The sequence below is a fragment of the Cervus canadensis genome, chromosome 33 (genome assembly GCF_019320065.1).
Source record: "Cervus canadensis isolate Bull #8, Minnesota chromosome 33, ASM1932006v1, whole genome shotgun sequence".
Taxonomy (NCBI): domain Eukaryota; kingdom Metazoa; phylum Chordata; class Mammalia; order Artiodactyla; family Cervidae; genus Cervus; species Cervus canadensis.
Window position 1 is genome coordinate 30,540,226 of NC_057418.1, and position 20,774 is coordinate 30,560,999.

At 45.1% G+C, this 20,774-nt stretch overlaps 1 pseudogene; it reads right to left on the reverse strand.

Moving 5' to 3' along the window:
- Positions 1–1,633: 1,633 nt before the first annotated feature.
- On the reverse strand, positions 1,634–9,540 carry LOC122433994 (annotated as a pseudogene).
- Between the last annotated feature and the right edge of the window lie 11,234 nt (positions 9,541–20,774).

Here is a 20,774-nt window from a genome sequence, read left to right on the forward strand (position 1 = left end):
TCTCCCTGTTATAGCTTATGTAACTGTTTTTTGTATCTCTCTTTTTATTTAGTCTACTAGGACAAAAGACCAGCTATCATATTTGCCCCATAAAGTCCTTAAGAAGAATGAGTATCAATCTTTTTGAGCGACTGCTGTCATATCCTTCCATTATTGATTCATTGCTTACTCTTTAGATCATTTCACGTCTTCCAAGAGAAATTTTGTTAATTCTTACCACACTTAAGAAAATTCTAGGTGATTCTAGCTAAAGATTTGTCAATTTTGTTTATCTTTTCAAAGAACCAGCTCTTGGTTTCATTTTGTCTTTTTAGTCCTCTGTTTCATTGATTTCTGGTGTAACTTTTCTTGTTTCCTTCCATTGACTAACTTTGGACTTTGTTCTTCCTTTTCTAGTCTCTTGAGGTATAACATTAGGTTGTTATTGGAGATTTTTCTTTTTTCCTGATGAATTTCCTCTTTCTTTTATTTTTTAGATTTACTTTATTGAAGTATAGTTGATTTACAATGTTGTGTTAATTTCTGCTGTACTGCAACATGATTCAGTTATACACATATATACATTCTCTTTTATAATCTTTTACTTTGTGGTTTATCACAGGATATTGACTCGAGTTCCCTGTGGTATACAGTAGGACCTTGTTGTTTATCCATCCTGTATATAATAGTTTGCATCTGCTAACCCCCAAACTCCCAATCCAACCCTCTTCCTCCCCCATCCCCTTGGCAACCACAAGTCTGATTAAATTCCCTCTTAGAACTGTTTTTGCTGTATTCCACAATGGCATTCTAGAAGTTGACTCTTCGTTTCAGTTCTCCAAAGAGAATCAAAGGCCTGATAGCTTCCTGAAAGTGGGACAGAGCTTAAACACAGAGAAGTCCTGACCCACAGGTCTTGGGTCAGCTGACACAGTTCCAGGAAAAGCAGCTAGAAACACACCTGAAGTCCCCCAGAAGCTGGTCCCTCTGTGAAAGGCTCTGATGGGTGAGGGTCCCTGGGGGACAGCACAGAACGCCATTCACGCATGAGAACTACAACTCAAGATTCCACCACAGAAATAAGACCTACCGTGGCATGCTAATTTTGCCCTGATTTGTTGCAAAGGCCTGACTGACCTTGCCTGTGTATGCTCAGTCACTTCAGTCATGTCTGACTCTTTGTGACCCTATGGACTGTAGCTCACCAGGCTTCTCTGTCCATGGGATTCCCCAGGCAAGAATCCTGGAGTGGGTTGCTATGCCCTCCTCCAGGGGATCTTCCCGACCCAGGGATAGAACCCAGGTCTCCTGCATCTCCTGCATTGCAGGTGGATTCTTTACCACTGAGCCACTGAGGAAGCCCCTGACTGATCTTAAAAATACATAAAATAGACATATTGGTCATCAGATGCATTATACTCCGAAACGAACCAGATATTTTTCAGTCAATTTTCTGATCCAATCAGGCTGTTTGTCCTTCAGTCTTACAACACAGAGTTTTTCTGAAGACCATTTTAAATCAAGCAGCATTTTCTGTGATTTCTTTTTTTCCCAACTTTTTATTTTGAAAATTTTCAAACCTAGAGTAAGACGACAGAATGCCGCAATGACTACCCCTACCCCATCACCTAGATGCACCAACCATTACACTTTGTCACGATGGCTTGATGGAACAGCAGTTCACCTTGGAGTCGCACGGGATGACCCTTGAGAAGGGTGAGAAGAGCCTCACGCAGGCCAAGACGCTCTGGTTTCCTGCCGACAGGTGACTGCTCAGTCGTCAGGCATGTCGAGATTCTCTGGGCCTCTGTTTGGCTGAGGCTAGACTGCTCTTTCTAGATTAAGAAACAAGGGAGGTTAATTGAGGAAAAGTGTGCGTTGCACTTATGCAAATGCACTTAAGAAAATGTCGATGAATTCAGTAAATACATGGACTTCCCTGGTGGTCCAATCGTTAAGGATCTGCCTTCCAATGCAGGAAACATGGGTTCAATTCCTGGGCAGGGAACTAAGCCCACGTGTTGCAACTAGAGAAAGCCAGCATACGCACCACAGTGAAGACCCAGCGCAGCCAAAAAGAAAACATTCAGTAAATAGAAAAAGAAAGAAAGTGAAGTAGCTCTGTTGTGTCCGACTCTTTGCAACCCCATGGACTGTAGCCTACCAGGCTCCTCCATCCATGGGATTCTCCAGGCAAGAACACTTGGAGTGGGTTGCCAGTTCCTTCTCCAGGGCATCTTCACAACCCAGGGATTGAATCCTGGTCTCCCGCATTGCAGGCAGATGCTTTACCCTCTGAGCCACCAGGGAAGCCCAATAAATAGAAAGTGTATTTTTATTTACTGGAAATCAAGTTTCAAGCAAAACACATCTTACGTTTGCATATATCATACATTCACTCGCCAAATATATATGAAGCTCCTAGCCATACCCAGCACTTTTCTGGACCCAGAACATTACAGCACAGCCAAGCTCAGACCTCACAACCTTCACCACGGAGGGACGGGGACCAGTGACGAACTAGAACAGAGATGCCACACTGGGATGCGTGATCTGGAGGAAATGAAACGGGGCAATACTCAGGGTGAGGTTAGTGACTCCAGCTCATCCCTCAGAGCCATGGGCCCAGCGAATGGAAAGAGCCAGAAAAACATGTTCCAGATACAAACAGGAGGAACGGGGTGGGGGGGGAGAGGAGGAGGAGGTGAGCCCAGAAACCATCAGGCCCTGATGCATAAGGTCTCACTAGGCCTGGAAAAGAGCTTGAATTACATTCTAAATTCCGAGGAAAATCAGTAGGTTTTTATGCCGAGAAAGGCCACGATCTGAAAGAAGTTGCAAAAATCCCTCTGGCCATTGTGCAAAAACAGCGGTTATAGGGTCTGTATTAGTTTCTACAGGATGCTGTAACAAAGCACCACAAACTGGGGGGATGTGGGGAGGGTTAAAACAACAGAAATCTATTATCTCACAGTTCTGGAGGCCAGAAGGGCAAAATCAAGGAGTTGAGAGGTCTTGTTCCCTCCAAAGTCTCTAGGGGAGGAGGCTTCCTTGCCTCCTCCAGCTCCTGGTGGTCCCATGGGGTCCAGAGACAGACTGGGACCTGGGCCCCTTTGCTGCAGTGTTGCAAAGCTTGCACCTGGACACGCCTCTCCTCTAACTACAGAATACAAAGAAACTATAAGGGACTAAAAATAACTGTGTGCATGCCCAGTTAGGGCAAATTCTGGACCAAAAGTTACCCAAAAATCCAGCTGCCATTTCTGAGGAGCTGGAAGCACAAAACTGGGTGTTGGGAACAAAAACAGGGTACCACACATGTCCCCTGCACTCAACACCACAAAGGGGTGGGCAGATCACCTAGGCCACCCCTCCAGCCTGACCCTAAACACACCCCTACCCTCACCCTATATAAGGCACAAGATAAAGGAGCAAGCTTGCCCCCCCCCATCCCATGGGAGGGAGCAAGGAAGCCTGTTACTTGTTTTTGCTCCCTCTTGCAGCCAGCGCAGGAGCCCCAATAAACCCTTGCCTGAATTTTTTTCTTTTTTTTTTTAACATCAAGGCAATTTATTAACAGAAAACAATAACTTGAGGTGTCCAGTTCACAGATAGCGACCACAGTGATCCCCCCTTCTCGCGGGTGCTGTCAGAGGGATTGGGTGTAACATCCTCTATCCGCCCAACCTCCACCCCTGAGCGGGCAAGGGCTCCGAGCGCTGCCTGGGCCCCTGGTCCAGGAGTCTTGGTCCTATTTCCTCCTGTGGCCCGGAGTTTGACGTGAAGGGCAGTGATGCCCAGCTCCTTGCATCTCAGGGCTACACCCTGGGCAGCCAATGTGGCAGCATATGGCAAGGACCCATCTCGGTCATCCCTTCATCCCACCAGTTACACGACAGATGGTTTCCTTGCCAAAAAGATCAGTGACATGGACAAAAGTGTCACTGAAGCATGCAAAGGTGTAGCACACACCAAATACATTTTCTCCTTCAGCCACCTGAGGGCTGAGGCTGATGACCTGTTCTTCCTTCTTTTCTTTCCCCTTGCGAGGTGTCATTGCTGTGTGTCTTCTCCAGACTCCACCACCAGAAAGAGAGCCTAAATTTCTTGTCTGGCCTCTTGTTGTTGTTGTTTAGTCACTAAGTCATGTCCGATTCTTTGAGACCCCATGGACGGTAGCCCACCAGACTCCTCTGTCCATAAGGATTTCCCAGGCAAGATTACTGGAGTGGGTTGCCATTTCCTTCTCCAAGGGATCTTCCTGGACCAGGGATTGAACCTGGGTCTCCTGCACGGGCAGGTGGGTTCTTTACCACTGAGCCACCACCTCTAGTCAATTTCTATTGACCGGGGAAAGCCAAGAACTCAGTCAGTATCAGTCCTAGGTTCATGGCAGCATCATCACAGTCTCTGCCTCCATCCTTACGTGGCCGTCTTCCCTGTGTGTGTGTTTCCATGTCTCTTTTGCTCACAAGAACGCCAGCCAGATAGGATTAGGGCTAACCCTAATGATTTCATTTTCACTTGATTGCAACTGCAAAGATCCTATTTCTAAATAAGGGCACATTTAAAATTTCCAGGGGTTGGGATTTCAATTACCTTTTAGGGGGACACAGTGGGCAGGGGCACAGGAAGAAGTGAGGGGCTCTTCAGGGCTCCTGCAGTGTCCAGATAGGAGAAAGGTGGCTGCAATGCTTGGACAATGAATGGGGGAAACGAGGGACGATTTTGTAAATCTACCCACAAGACTTACGGAGAGTGACAGCAAGAGAGCCATCAGGAGTGCCTTCTAGAATTTCAGATGACAAAACTAGGAAGATGGTGCGGCCATTCATGAGATGGAAAAGTTAAGAGAAGGGTCAGGTTTGGAGTAAAAATCAGTAGCTGTATTTGGAGCATGTTCAACTTGAGATGCCCTTGAGTTGCACCTATGGAGCGATCAAGGAAACTCTTGAATCTGCAAGTCTGGGTCTTAGGGGAGAAGTCAGGACTAGATTGTGAATTTGAAAATTAGCAGCATGGGGGATCTTCATTTTCTTTTTAATATTTATTTATTTGTTTTTGGCTGCAGTGGTTCTTCATTGCTGGGCCTAGGTTTCTCCAGTCACCGCTAGTGGGGGCTACTCCTCGTTGTGGTGTGCGGGGGTTTCTCATTCCAGTGGCTCCTCTTGCTATGGAGCACAAGCCCTAGGGTCAGTAACTGCGGGCTCTAGAGTGTGGGCTCAGTAGTTGTGGTACAAGAGCTTAGTTGCCCCTCGGCATGTGGAATCGTCCCAGATCAGGGATGGAACCTGTGTCCCCTGCACTGGCAGGCAGATTCTTAACTGCTGGACCATCAGGGAAGTCCTTAATTTGCATTTCATCATGAGTAGGATAGTTGAGACTTTGAATGAGAAAATGATTTTGAAAAAAAATGATAAAGACTAGTTTAATCATCAAGATATTTCCAGAGAGTAATTACTTGATGTGAAGAAAATGAAAGTGTTAGTCACTCAGTCGTGCCTGACTCTTTGCAACCCCAATGACTGTAGCCCACCAGGCTCCTCTGTCCATGGGATTCTCTAGGCAAGAATACTGCAGTGAGTAGCCATTCTCTTCTCCAAGGGATCTTCCCAACCCAAGGATCGAACCCAGGTCTCCTGCATTGCAGGCGGATTCTTGACCCAATGAGCCACCCAGGAAGCCCAATTACTTGAAGCTTCATAGCTGAACAGAGAACGTTGTGGAGTCACTGGCCGATGGTTTAGTTTACTCGGATATTAGGAAGTGAGGGGACCATGCATTGCTGGCTTTGTTACTCTGCGACTTGTGAGCCCTGGAATTTGGTTATTAATCAAGGAGAAGTGAATCCTGTGTGACATGACAAGAATGTTTCCATATTTTGAACAACTGTTCTTAAATCCAAAATAATCCCATAAGAAAAAGCCTGGCTCCATTTGGTGATGTTTGACTGCTGACAGCTTCTAAGCCTCATCCTTCCGGCCAACCCCTCTATCACATGGAGCAAGAAAGCCTGAGTGCTCCCTCTTTCGGCACAAGTGTCCCTTTGGACCAGAGGGACAGTCCAACCACGGAAGCTTTTCCCACGCCTGGACCCTCACTTGGCCCCACCCCAAGAAGCCCCAGGCCAGTCTCTCGTCCTTGCTCTCTCAAGACATGTCTGGACCAGCTTGAGAAACCTGTTCTGCTCTTCCCAAATGCCTGATTATGTGGGCAATAACCTTTTCATACACCCTTCTGCTGTGAGTGTGGCATCATCAGTCTTAGCATCCAAACCCAGGGCCAGGTGGGATTCCAGCTCACTTGTTCAAAGCGGCTAAAATGAAACCCGGGAATCAGCCGTAGTGTTTAGGGAAGAAAAGGACCATTTACCACTCCAACAGAAAAGACAGGAAGCAGCTGGGAAGTCTGATGAAACGGTGTCCGATAAAACAGCTGGATCCACAGGAGAGGAACCTGCGAGCCCAGGGCCATTCGATGAGGCCCCAACACCCCTTGCAGAGGGAGCATAGAGCCTCACCAGCAAAGAGTAAGAGCAGGCTGGTAGCTGAGCCCTGTTCCGATACAGATCAGAATCTCAATTTGAAAGAGAAAAGTGAAAGTCACTCAGTCGTGTCTGACTTTTTGCAACTCTGTAATACAATCTGTGGAATTCTCCAGGCGAGAATACTGGAGTGGGTAGCCTTTCCCTTCTCCAGGGGATCTTGCAGGCCGATTCTTTACTGGCTGAGTCACGAGGGAAGCCCAAGAATACTGGAGTGGGTAGCCTATCTCTTCTGCAGCGGATCTTCCCGACCCAAGAATCAAACTGGGTCTCCTGCATTGCAGGCGGATTCTTTACCAACTGAGCGATCAGGGAAGCCCCTTGAAATAGAAAGGTTAGTAAATTATAGAAACTTGCTTCTCGTGTTTGGGGGCCAGAGGATGGGTGGGGAGGCCCAGGAGATGAAGGCAGTGCATGAGGTATAAAAATCACATCCTCCAACTTGTAAAACAAGACAAGTGACTGTGTTACCTGGAAAGCATACACCTCTGTGGTTTAAACCGTGTTTTGTCTAAACCAGCGGTCCCCAATCTTTTGGCACCAGGGATCGGTTTCGTGGAAGACAGTTTTTCCATGGACGGGGATGGGGGGATACTTTTGGGTTTGCCTGCTGCTCACTTCCTGCCATGCGGCCCATGTCCTAATGGGCCTCGGACTGGTCTGTGGCCCCAGGGTTGGGGGCCCATGTTCTAAACCACTCACAGTTTTCAGGTTAAGCCTTCTCAGAGTTGGTAATCTCTAAACATGTGTTGTAACTTAATTCTACACCCTGGTTTTTGTACTCCTTTGTAGGAAATATGCACCAGATTATAGAAAGGCTCAGTCAGGATGGGGCAGGGGGTGGGGGGCGGGGGTTGGGTATGGTTTCTGGTGCAATGGTCTCCACGGAGAACATGAGAAAACACCCTTTGTGTTGGTGCAGAAAGGGAGGGGGGCAGGGAAGGACAATCAGGGAACTTTGGGTGATGCTGCAGAAAGGATGAGAGCGCTGAGTTCCAGCCCCACTTCTGTAACTAACCTTAGGAAACTCATTTAACATCTCACTTCCTCAATTTCTCCTCCATAAAAAAAAGAGCAAGGTTCAAGTGGATGGTCTCTAAGGTCTGAAATCACTACACTTCCATAATTCATGGTCTCTAAGCCAAAGACGCCAGGCTTAAAATGTTACAAAGAACAGAGATGTGGCCAGATACAATCCCCTTCCAGCGTGACTTGTTTGTAGCCTGTGAATCCATCTGAATAAGGTTCCAGGTTTCAGATCCTACCAGATCCCCCAGTAATTCCTGGGGGACCGCAACCCTGTTATTTCCAGGGCTGGAGTCAATGGGCACCAGCCTCTCCCGTCTCTGCCACACACCCCTTTGGAAACCACTCCGGTCACGAGGCGAACGGGAAATAACTCAGATCTTCCAGCTCCCGCGGACACTGTACACGGTTTCTCCACGGGAGCTGCCAAGATGCTAAGCTCCTCTCCGCAGTTTTAAGTGGCTGCTCTCGAAGAGACCAAGCAAGATGAGTGATGCAGCAAGGCCAGCCCCAAAGCACAGAGCGACGGAAACCAAAGCCGACTTAAGCTCACAGAATGTGGACCAGGAAAAGGCTGGTTTCCTCTTCGTTTTGAAGGCACGAGAGACGCTCCTGAGAATCAAGCAGTCAAGCTAACCCTGCTTGGAAGGGTCTATATTCTAATGCTTTCTACATTATGCTTTTGGCCAGCCAGCCACCTGGCACATCTGTTTCCAGCTACGAAACTGTTCTTGGAAAACACTCTGGCACACGCTCTGTTCTCCCCTCCACTCGCATCCTGTCCTCAGACCACCTCCTCTCCTCCAGGACCCCAGGAAAACCAAGACAAAACCAGGAGCCCAAGAAAACCAAGACAAAGGTGCCATCCCTGGTGAAGATGAACTGAACCAGGTCCTATTGACTCATGTTAAGACTCTGCAGAAGTCACTGCTAATTTACATCTAAGTTGCATCCACTTATACTGGAAATAAAGTCAGGCTTTGCTTCCTGACGTTGTGGCTTTTTCCATGCATGCATGCTAACTTGCTTCAGTTATGTCCGACTCTGTGAGACCCCACGGACTGCAGCCTGCCAGGCTCCTCTGTCCATGGGATTCTCCAGGCAGGAATACTGAAGTGGGTTGCCATGGCCTTCTCCAGGGGATCTTACCGACCCAGGGATCAAAACTGTCTCTTATGTCTACCTGCATTAGCAGGAGGCTTCTTTACCACCAGCACCACCTAGGAAGCCATCGTGTGCCAAATCATGAGCCACGGGCTTCTTTCTTGGGATGGATATATTGTTATGGAATTGCTCCTCCCTCTTCCCTGCAAATGGAGAGAACTACCCCGCCCCACCTCCCACCCAATGTTTAAGCCCTTTGACCCCTTCTTTTGTCTGCAAAGGGCTTCATCCACATGGAGAGGGTGACAGGCCTGAGAAGCTGAGGGACATCATGCCTGGCCTAAAGAAAGAGGATTTTCACTTTTAATTACAGAGTAGACCCACAGGATTTGTGCTTCTGAGAGGGTAACAGGCAGGAAGTCCAGGGGTCTCCAAACGGAGGAAATAGGCCGCAAGTGTCAGACACTTTTTCTCTCTCCCTTAAGCAGCAGGAGGAAACCAACTACAAGGGTCAGAATTTTTTTCCCTTCTCCATACAAAATCAAAAGGAGGTTTCTCTATGGAAATGTTTTTCTTAAGCTATGTTAATGAAACTGTGTATTTGTTTTGGAATTTGCCTTTCTTCAAAATGGTTCCACCTAAGACTATCTTTTCTTCTTTTCTCAAACCTGGGGCCGATAATAGCTCAACAAACCAGCATTTGTATCAATTGTTTTATGGCTGGGGGATGACACACCTCCGGCCATCCTGTCTCAAAAATGCACATTGTGGGGGAGGGGCCCGCTGACCTCAAGGTCAGCCTTGAGGTGTCTCTCTTCTCTGGTTAACAGCTTTCTAACAGACAGAAGACAGCTTGCTGAAGACTAGCAAGGGGGCACTCTCCATTCCCTTCTGATGTCTGTGTCAGAACCTTTCTCTGTCCCTTTTCATATTTAATAAAAATCTGCTACACAAAAGCTCTTGAGTGATCAAGCCTGGTCCCTGATCCCGAAGTTAAATCTTCTTCGGAGATCACGAATCCGACCCCATTCACTGTAAGCTATATCATTTCCCTCATAATTATTCCTGAATTTACATAATTTGATGAACCAGTCAAATATGGGAGGTGCATTCAGTCTCTAGGGGACTAGAATTAAGAGTGAGAGGTGTCTCTCTGGTTTAAGAGGAGCCCATGGTGAGCAGGCCACCTCTGCTGAGAAGTTCCTGTTCCAGAAAGACTGGTTCCCCCACAGCACTGGAGTAGGGGAGATGCACACACAATCACACGTCACTCAGAGGAACAAGTCCATGATTCATACATAAATGACAACATCAAGACACTGGACAGGGACTTTCCTGGTCTGGCAGGTAAGACTTTGTTACTCCTAATGCAGAAACCTGGTCCCTGGCCAGGGAACTAGATCCCATATGCCTCAACTAAGAATCCACATGTTGCAACTAAGGCCTGCTGCTGCTGCTGCTAAGTCACTTCAGTCATGTCCAACTCTGTGCGACCCCATAGACGGCAACCCACCAGGCTCCCCCGTCCCTGGGATTCTCCAGGCAAGAACACTGCAGTGGGTTGCCATTTCCTTCTCCAATGCAGGAAAGGAAAAGTGAAAGTGAAGTTGCTCAGTTGTGTCTGACTCTTAGTGACCCCGTGGACTGCAGCCTACCAGGCTCCTCCGTCCATGGGATTTTCCAGGAGAGAGTATTGGAGTGGGCTGTCATTGCCTTCTCCAGCAACTAAGGCCTGGCACAGCCTAAATAAGCAAATAAATAAAATATTAAAAAAAAATAACAATAACCATTACTCCCCCTAGTCCTGGGCGTTGCCAGGCACTGTGCTGGTCCTTCACCTCTCTGCTCCCAGATTCTTCACCTTGGTCCCTTCTTTGCTGCCCTTCCTTCCCCAGCCCTGAGACCCCATCCAAAAAGTCCCTCTGACAGATGTCAGTGCATTTCCATTCAAAAGGATGGATAATGTGACTGAATAGCCCACATATTTGGACTACAAGTTTTCTAGTAAAATACTGGTCATAGGAAAAATGATTCTTCTTAAAATCACAAGAATAAAAAACAAAAATGGTGAGCAATACCATTTAGGCATGTGAGTCAGTGATAATGTTAGCTTCTTCAGTCTTCAGATCAAAATGTAGAGTAAATTGTAATAACTGTTAGCATCCCCACTTTGGACTTTCCTGATGACGCAGTGCATAAGAATCCACCTGCCAATTCAGGAGACATGGGAGTCTCAGTTTCAATCCCTGGGTCAGGGAGATCCTCTGGAGAAGGAAATGGCAACCCATTCAGTATTCTTGGAAATGCCACAGACAGAGAAGCCTGGTGGGCTACAGGCCACAAGGTCGCAAAGAGTTGGACACAAGTGAGCGCACACAGGACCCCGTTTCACGGGTGGGGACATTGGAACAACAGTGAATGCAAACTATTTGTATGGCTCCAAAGATTTGTCAAGTGTGAGTGTAAAACTATGCTCAAGTCATCCAGGGGGTAAAACCTAGAGGCCACACCTGGAGACAGTGCCCTGCAGACAGAGGCCAAGTCACTTATCACACAGAACTGTCTAACCCACACTCCTCAGAAGATGCAGGTTCAGTGTCATCAAGGGGAATTTTTATTATCTGAACCAGAGCCAGAATTCCATGAGGGAGGGAGGTAAGCCTCACAAGTTGCTCTGAGTAGAAGGTGAAGATCTAGTGGAATATCTGCATGGAGAAGCCTGGGCGACCCAGACAGGCACAGTGGGGTGGGGGGGACCGTGGGGGAACCAGAGATCAGACAAGGAGACGAGAGAAGGCGGGAGGGGAGGAGAGGAAGCAAGGATGTGAGTGGGGGGAGGCAGAGCCAGAGGTAGTGAGATGGTAACCAGTGGGATACCCATGGAGCAGGGTCATGAGAAATCTCCCCGGCCGGAGGCTGAAAGCGCTCAAGGATAAAAGTGTCTGATGTCAAACACTGGATGATATCACTTATAATATGTGCAATCGCAACTGTAACACAGATGGGACTTGCCTGGTGGTCCAGTGGTTAGGACTTGGCGCTTTCACTGCTGAAGCCCTGGTTCGATCCCTCCTGGGGGAACTAAGAGCTCTCAAATTGCGAGGTGCAGCCAATATATAAATAAACAAGCAAATAAGTAAATAAAATATGAACACATCTATGAAACAGAAACAGACTTACAGACCTAGAGAACAGACTGTGGTTGCCAAGCAGGCAAGGGTTGTAGGGGAGGGATGGATTGAGAGTTTGAGGTTGGCAGGTGCAAACTACTATACCCAGAATGGAAAAACAGCCAGGTCCTACAGGAGAGCACAGGAAACTAGATTCGATATCTGTAATAAACCCATAATGGGAAAGAATATGAAAAAGAATATACACATGTGTAACTGGATCACTTTGCTGTACATCAGAACCAAATACAACATGGTAAATCAACTAGACTTCAAAAAATTTTTTTAAATGTCTGACATAACTTTTAGGTTCTACGCTGTGGTACCAGGGTTAAAACTTGACGTCAGTGTTTTGAATGTTTCGAATGTTATTCATTTTCTTCCTTCTATCAAATCTCATCTCACATTTCAACCCTGACCGCCCCTGATGCTCCACACCTGATCCTGTCAAACAAGGTACCTTGATCCTTTCTGGGGTAAAACAGTCTGTTTCACATTATAACCACCCCTTTCCAAGTCCTTCTTCACCTCGTTTCTCCTCGGCTTCTCACCAGACTTCATGACCGTGTGTGTGTGTGCGTGTGTTTGTGTGTGTTCAGTTGATGACAATGTCTGTTCTGGTTCTCACGGCTGCTGTGCCGACATCTCTCAGACCTCCGGCTTCGACTGCCAGGTTCTCAGCAATTTTAACGTTCTCATGTGTATCATGAAATCCAGCACCTGACAAAATGCGCTCATTGGCTGGCAGGGGCACTGCCAGCCACCTCATCAAGTTCTCTCCTCTTGAACGTGGCTAACAAGCCTCCTTGGAAGCCTGACATTGCCTTCAGAATCATTAAAGACCACGCATGAAATATCAGCCTCTGGCAAAACGAACTCCAAATAGTTCCTGATTGCTAAGTATGGTGTAACAGCGCTGCTGGCAAGGGATGAAACTAATCTCATGCAAATAACTAACTGGCCTCAGTGTAACTGTGACCTTGGGCAGCTGAGCCCTGAAGAGCATGAGGTGCCTTCTAGCTGGAGCACTTCAGAACTTAGAGGCCGTCCCGGCTGCTGAATCAGAAAGATCTTGTCCTGAGGGATTAACCTCCCCCATGTTCCACACTCAAATGTAATTTTAGCTAGAAACCTGAGCCTGGACACCCATGGTCCTACAAGCCCGGAGTGATAATCTATTGCCAAAAACCTGGTTGGGTTTTTCCAGAAAGAGCCTAATTGCAGATTTAGAGGTGTCTTATGTTCCTCTGATTGCCTCCTAGCCTCTTCCCCATTCCACTCCACCAGATCCTTCCAAAAAGGAGGAAATGAGAGCTCTTGCAGTCCACCAGAGCAAACCTCCTGATGCATTTTGCATCTCAGGTCTGCAGAAGATACTCGTGGCTAAGAAAGATGCTGAAAACTGCTGCCCTGGACCAACCTCACCCTCATCAGAACCAGTTAAGAAAAAAGGAAGAAAGGGCACTAATTTTAATGTGTGCAAGCAGTGCTGGGCAGTAGCATAGCATAACTTGTTTGTATGGTATCTCTGTGTTAAAATCAAGAACATGCAGGCTCAGAGAGGCTATTGACCATGTACACGATCGTAGCAGTAGGAAGGCTATGATTTGAACTTTTGCATCTGAAGCAGAAGCTTGTGCTACTTCCACTAGAATCATAGCTCTGTGGGGTACTTGACTACAAGGCAGATGAAAAAAGAAGTGGCTTTTTAAAATACACACCTTTATCAGACTGAAGAAGTTTCCTTCTGTTCCTAGTTAACAGAGGTTTTATTGTAAATGGCTATTGAATTTATCAGATGCTCTCTCTCAGTCTACTGAGATGAAAATATGGTTTGGTTTTGGTTTGTTTTGTGGGAAAGGGGTTTAAGTTTGTGAATTATATAGATTGATTTTCAGGTTTCATGACAACTTTGCACTCCTGGAATAAATGTATTATTCAATTTAATATATAATTGCTAAAATTGTGTTGAGAATTTTTACAACTCTTCTCATGATAATATTCTTTCCTTATAATGTCTTTGTCTGGTTTTATTATTGTTTATCTTTTTCTTTTTTTCTTTGGCCATGCAGGAGCTTAGTTCGTTCACCAGGGATGGAATTCAAGCCGCTTGCATTGGAAGTACAGAGTCTTAAGCACTGGATCCTCAGGGGAGTCCCCACCATTTATAGAAGGTAGTGTTAACCTCATAATGATTCCCTGGGGGTCCAGATAGTAGAGAATCCCCCTACAATGTGGGAGACCTGGGTTTGATCCCTGGGTCAGGAAAATCCCCTGGAGAAGGGAATGGCAACCCACTCCAGTATTCTTGCCTGGAGAACTCCATGGACAGAGGAGCCTGGTAGAATACAGTCCATGGGGTCGCAAAGAATCAGACACAACTAAACAACTAACACTCTCACTTTTCAGCCTCATAGAATGACTTGTGAAGTATTATTTCCTTTTTCTTCAATTGTCTGGAAGACTTCAGGTAGAATTGACATAATTTTTCTGTAAATGTTTGGTATGGTTCCTGAGTGAAGCATCTGGGCCTGAAATTTCCTTTGTGAGAAGTTTATAACTACAAATTCAACTTTTTAAATAGACATCAGACAGTTTGGGTGATTTGTCTCTTTTGGGGTGGTTTTGATAGCTTGTGTCTTTCAAGGAAAGTATCCATTTCATCTAAGTTGTCAAATTTATTAGAATAAGGTTGTTCAGAATAGTCTTCCATTATCCTTTAGTATCTGTAGGATCTGTAATGATATCACATCTCTCATTTTTTTATATTGGCAATTTCTGTCTGCTCTCTTCTCTTCCTGATTAGTATGACTAAGGTTTATCAATTTGATTGATTTTCTCAAAGAAGCAGTTTTTGGCTTATTAGTATTCTCTACTGTTCTTGAAGTTTATTTCAGTAATTTTTATAGTTTCCTTTCTTCTGCTTACTTATTTTGCTCTTTTTGTTTGCTTGTTTCCTAAGTAGGAAGTAGAATTCATTGAGTTTGAGACCTTTCTTGTTTACAAAATATAGGCATTCAATGCCCTGAATTTCCTAGTAAGTACTGAATTAGTGGCATGTCATAAATTTTTATATATTGCATTTTCATTTTAGTTCAGTGAAAAGCACCTTCTAATTTCTCTTTTGAACACTTCTTTGATCCCAGAGTTTTTTTTTACAAGTGTGTTGTTTAATTGCCAAACATCTAGGAACTTTCCAGAGACCTTCCTGTTACTGACATCTAATATAATTCTATTATGATCAGAGAGCATACACTGTATAACTAGAATTCTCATTGATGTATTCAGACTTCTTTTAGGGCCCCTTCATGGTTTTTCTTAAGGACTGTTCTACGTTCACTTGAAACGAATGTGTACACTGATGTGGTTATGTGGAATGCTAGTCAGATCAAGTTGGCTAATAGTGTTTGCTCAGGTCTGCTTCTATACCCTTGGCAGTTTTTTATCTACTTGTTCTATTCATTATTGAGAGAGGGACATTGAAAATTTGGACATGGGAACTTCTGAGTGAAAGAATCAACTTTCCAGGACTTCCCTGGTGGTCCAGGGGTTAGCATTTTGCCTTCTAATGCTGGGGGTGTGGTTTGATCCCTGGGCAGAGAGCTAAAATCCTACATGTTCTGATGGCCAAAAAAACAAAACATAAAGCAGAAATAATATTGTAACAAATTCAATAAATGATCCACATTAAAAAAAAAAATCCACCTTCCAATGCAGGGGACATGTGTACCATCCCTGGTTGGGGAACTAAGATCCCACATGCTTCAGGGCAACTAAGCACGTCAACTAGAGAGCCTATGCGCCCAAAGGAAGAGCCTGTGTGCCACAACTAAGACCCAACGCAGCCAAAAACAAATATTCTTTTAGGGAAAAAGAAATCTCTGACATGATTGTAGCTGGCTATTTCTCTTTGCAATCCTACCAGTTCTTGCGCTATATATATTGAAGCTCAGTTATTAGATGCATAAACATTTATGATTGTAATGACCTCTTGATGAACTAACACCCTTATCATTACGAAGTGACCTTCTTTATTTCTGTTAATCTACCTTGTTCTAAAATCCATATTGTCTGATATTAATGTAGTCACCCCTGCTTTCTGATTAGTGTTAGCATGATATATCTCTTTTCATAGTTTCACTTTTAACCTATTTGTCAATTTATAATTAAAGCGTGCTTCTTGTAGACAGCATACAGTTCAGTCTCACTTTTTATCTGATCCAACAATCTCTTTGACTTAATTGAAGTAGGTACTAGTTTGCCAGGGCTGCTGTGACAAAGAGCAACAAAGTAAGTGGCTTAAACAACAGAAACTTACTGTCATACAGTTCTGAAGGTTAGCAAATTTTGCACTGTTTCCAGTGCTCTGTAACAACCTAGAGGGGTGGGGTGGGGTGGGAGGTGGAAGAAGGTTCAAGAAGGACAGGACATATGTATACCAATGGCTGAACTATGCTGATGTATGGCAGAAACCAACACAATATTGTAAAGCAATTATACTTCAATTTAAAATGAATTTAAAAAAGAAAGAGGGAAATTAAAATAATTTTTTTCATGGCTTCTGTTTCTGGGCCTTCAATCTTTTCACTAAACCATTTTTCTATAATGTCTTATTTGTTATCAGTCCCATTCAGTGTATTTTTCTTCTGAGACATTGCAGTTTTCATCGCTAGAAGCTATACTACAGTTTTTTATAATTTCCATGTTCTTAACTTTCAAACATACAGAAAATAGTAATATTAATTAATGTCTTTGTCTGTTAATTCTAATCTGACAGTTCTGGGTTATTTTTAATTGATTGATTTTTAATTATAAGTTGCATTTCCTTCTTCCTAGCATCCTTGAGAATTTGTAATTAGGTGTCACATATTTCAAATTCTAATTCATTAGGCAGTGTCTATTTTTGTATGCCCATAAATTTTCTTTAAGTTTGTTCTGGGATGCAATTAGATTTCTTAGAATCTGCTTGATCTTTTTGGGTCTTGCATTTAAGCTTTATCAAGCAAGACCAAAACAGTGTTTAGTCTAGAATTAATTATTCCCCACTATTGTGATCAATGAGCAACCTTGTAATCGATCCTTCAGCTACTCTATCCAATTCTCCATGAGTTACGAGCTTTGTCAGTCTAGCTGGAGGGAACAGGCATTATTCTTGGCCCTGGGTAGACAGGGGGTATTGTTTCCTCTATCGGCTTCAGAGAGTTTTCTCCTGATCTCAGCCATCACCCATCCCTGCCTCAGCCACACGGGATAAAGGCAGGAGACCCCTCAGGCCCTGCCCAGCCTCCTGAAGCTGGGTACCTGTGGGCCTGGCCGGTTGTATCTGTCGGCCTGGCGGGTCTGGTATCACCCCATAAGGAGACAGAACTTCTCCTGCCACAGTTAGAACATTTGACCTATGACTCTCACCTCGCCCCATCCTATTTGCTTCTGGATGCTCACCTTCAGCTGGACAAACCCCTGTCTGTTCCCTGTCTGGCCTCACTCTCCCAAGTGATAATGGCAGTGGGCCTAACTGGGCAGTACCCAAGGATGAGGTAGGAGATGGGGTGGGGTCCCTCTTACTTGAAGCTGGCTGGTGATCATGAGAGAGGTTCATCTTTGAGTGGAGCCAAGTCTAAATGAGTAACTGGTTCAGATCCAATGTGAGAAAGAGAGGAGAGCTTAGTGAGGTCAGAAGGCTGGTGAAGAAGTGATGGGGGACTTCTCTGTGGTCCAGTGGTTAGGTCCTCCATGCTTTCACAGAGGTTGAGAGTTTGATCACTGCTCCGGGAAATAAGATCCTGAAAGCTGTGCAGCTCAGCCAAAAATTTTAAAATGTTTTTAAAAAGAGAGAGGGTGGGGAAGGGGAGAGTGGGATGAATTGGGAAATTAGGATTGGCATATATACACTACCATGCATAAAATGGATAGCTAGTGGGAACCTACTATAACATACTATAACATAGCTCAGTGCTCTGTGATGACCTAGAGGGGTGGGATGGGGTGGGAGATGGGAGGGAGATTCAAGAGGGAGGGGACATAGGTATACCTTTGGCTGATTCAGGTTGATATATGGCAGAAACCAATACAATATTGTAAATCAACTATCCTCCAATTAAAAAATAATCAATTAATTAAAAAAATAAGCACTAGTGTCCAGATGGCCCCAGGCTGGTATCGCTCACGTAATTGACCTGGTTGATCCCCGGAGGCATTGGAGATGGGGACCTCTGCCGCAGGAGGAAACTTGTATAGGATGAGCAGAGGCTGATGCTCTTTTCTCCTCTTTGTAGACATCACAGACATAATGTCTAAATGGAAGATACTTTTTGGGGAGTGAGGGCATACTAAATTATAAACTGCAAAGACAAAACTCATCATCTTGTATTGAGAGGTACTACTTTTAGCCTTTCCCTCTGGGCTCGTCACCTGCCTCAATTCTCAGGACTATGATCTGTCTTTGGTTCTCTTCTTCACGCTTCAAGACTTTTGTTCTTAAAAGATTTAAAACACTTATATACGGACACACAAGTTTTCGGCCACAGCCAAAATTCATTTTCTGCCTTTAAATCAAAACGGTATGGAAAACACATCACCAGGAAATTTTGAACCTTAAGAAAATGCATATTGGAGCACATGTTTTCAATTATATTGGAATGAACTTGAAGCTATGGAGACCCAGCTTGGCACAGTAAACAACTGGCCTGTGATCATCCCCACAACTTTCATCATATGATACAAACCAGCCTTCCAAACAGCCTTCTGAGGTCAGCTTCCAAGTGTCATCTGGCCCAACCCAGGCCTTTGACGAAAAGAGGAAAATATGTATTATCCACCCCTCAAGCTCACACAGCAGTGAACAACTCGGGACATGAGGTTCAGCTGCTTCATTTGCCTGCACGTTGCATCTCAGAGGCACCAGCCTGCCTCCTACCATGTTTTGAAACAGGAAAGTCAATTAGGATACAACTTTGTTTTCCTACATGTGTTGGCTTAGAGAGGTGGTTTGCTCTTAACACCTACGCAGGCTGAGTGAGACTCTTTCCTCAGTTAAAAATGGCACAGTGTTATTTTATGGCCAAGGGTAGTATTTCTTTGAATGTATTAGAGGCTGGAGGATTCCAGGGGCCATCTTTTGAGTAGACTCAAAGGCTACTTGACAAGCCCAATAGAAGTCAAATTAGCATGTACCAGGCAGACTCCAAAAAGCCTTTTGTTTCGATGACATTCCCAACCATTCTTTAAGAGACTAGCAGTTCCTCAGAAGTTCTCACAGACTGCTTCAAGAAGGGAAAAAACCAAGAGTAAGGACTCCACTCCCAGCCCAGGCTTCAACTAGGGCAGCTCTGTTTTAATACTAGCTTATTCTGAGTAACATTTCATTTAAGGGGGAAAAAATCTGAAGGATAAAGAGTTAGAAAACCACTGCCTCAGGATAGATACTGTTTGGGCAACCTCTCCTCCAAAAAAACAAAAAAAATGTTTTTTGTTTTTTTTTTTAAATAAGTAACATACATGACCTAACTAACCCTCGCCATCTAGAGCTATTTGCTTCCAGAACTTAGTTACAAGAATCCAGACATATCATTAGGCTGCTTCTGTTGAGAGATTCCTACTAGGCTCACATCAGCAAGTTCATAGTGAATCTTCAAGTCATTGCATCTTTTGGAGCTTTTCACATTTTAATCATGAAACTTAGGCAGGATCCCTGGCATCAAGAAAGAGGATCTGACCAAAGCCTCTGCCTATGTGACTCATGTTCAGGTCACATCTAATCTTCGAACCCCTCAAATCATCATCCTAATAAAGAAAGAGTTTGAAAAGCTTTCACACATTTGGATTTCTGTTCACATGTGTAGCCCACAGTTGAAAACACAAAACACTTGGTTGCCTTTCAGCTGAGAAGTTGACTACCTGTTATAAATATGAATCCTCCTGCAAGCTGACCCAATAAACCATTCTCAACCCCAGCACCTTAGGTAGCTCTGTGTGTGTGTGTGTGTTAAGTCACTTCAGTCATGTCCAACTCTGTGCAACTCTATGGACTGTAGCCTGCCAGGCTCCTCTGTCCATGGGGATTCTCCAGACAAGAATACTGGAGTTGGTTGCCATGCCCTCATCCAGGGGATCTTCCCGACCGAGGGATCGAACCCACTTCTCTCCTCTCTCACATTGGCATCAGGTTCTTTAGCACTAGCACCACCTGGGAGGCCCTTAGGTAACTGGCTGAAGCAAACAGCCAAGTTCAGGATCTAAAGGGAATGGGATACCTTAGATCAATGGGATAGCCCCCATCCCGCGGCTACCCTCCTGCTGGAAGCCCTATAACCACGTTCCTCAAATCTAAAAGTAGATCCTGTGGGACTTCCCTTGTGGTCCAGTGGTTAAGACTCTGCATTCCCAGTGGAGGGGAGCTGGGCTCCACCCATGGTTAAGAAACTAGAGCCCACGTGTTGCAACTGAAGATCTGGCCTGTTGCCCCTAAGATCCGGGTGCAGCCAAATAAATAATAAATACCTAACACTACAACTCATGACCCAACAAGTTTGACTATGCTTTGAGGAACATTTACACTGAACATTCAAGCCAGGGACATCTTGGGCTGTCCTGATTACACGCTTGCCAGAGTCTCAGGTCTCTGTGGGAAGTGTGGAGATGCGGAAGGGAAACAGAGTTGTCAGGCAAGTCACGCAAGCACACGCCTTGCCGTCTTATCATCATCTGCCGTGAGCCCTGAGCTTCACGCTCTTGCTTCTCACAGGCGGTGAAACTGAAGCCGGGGAGGCCCCTGGACAAGTGTTGGCTGAGTCCGTAGAAGACCCCAGGATGCTCAGAAACACGGTCAAGAACGTGTGCTTGGAGCCAGTTCCTACAACTCTTATTCCACAACCAGAAAGTGCTGTGTGGTTTTTTCCTTGGAAAACAAAATCAGCATCTCTCACTTTTTGCTCCCTTTTGCCAAACATGCA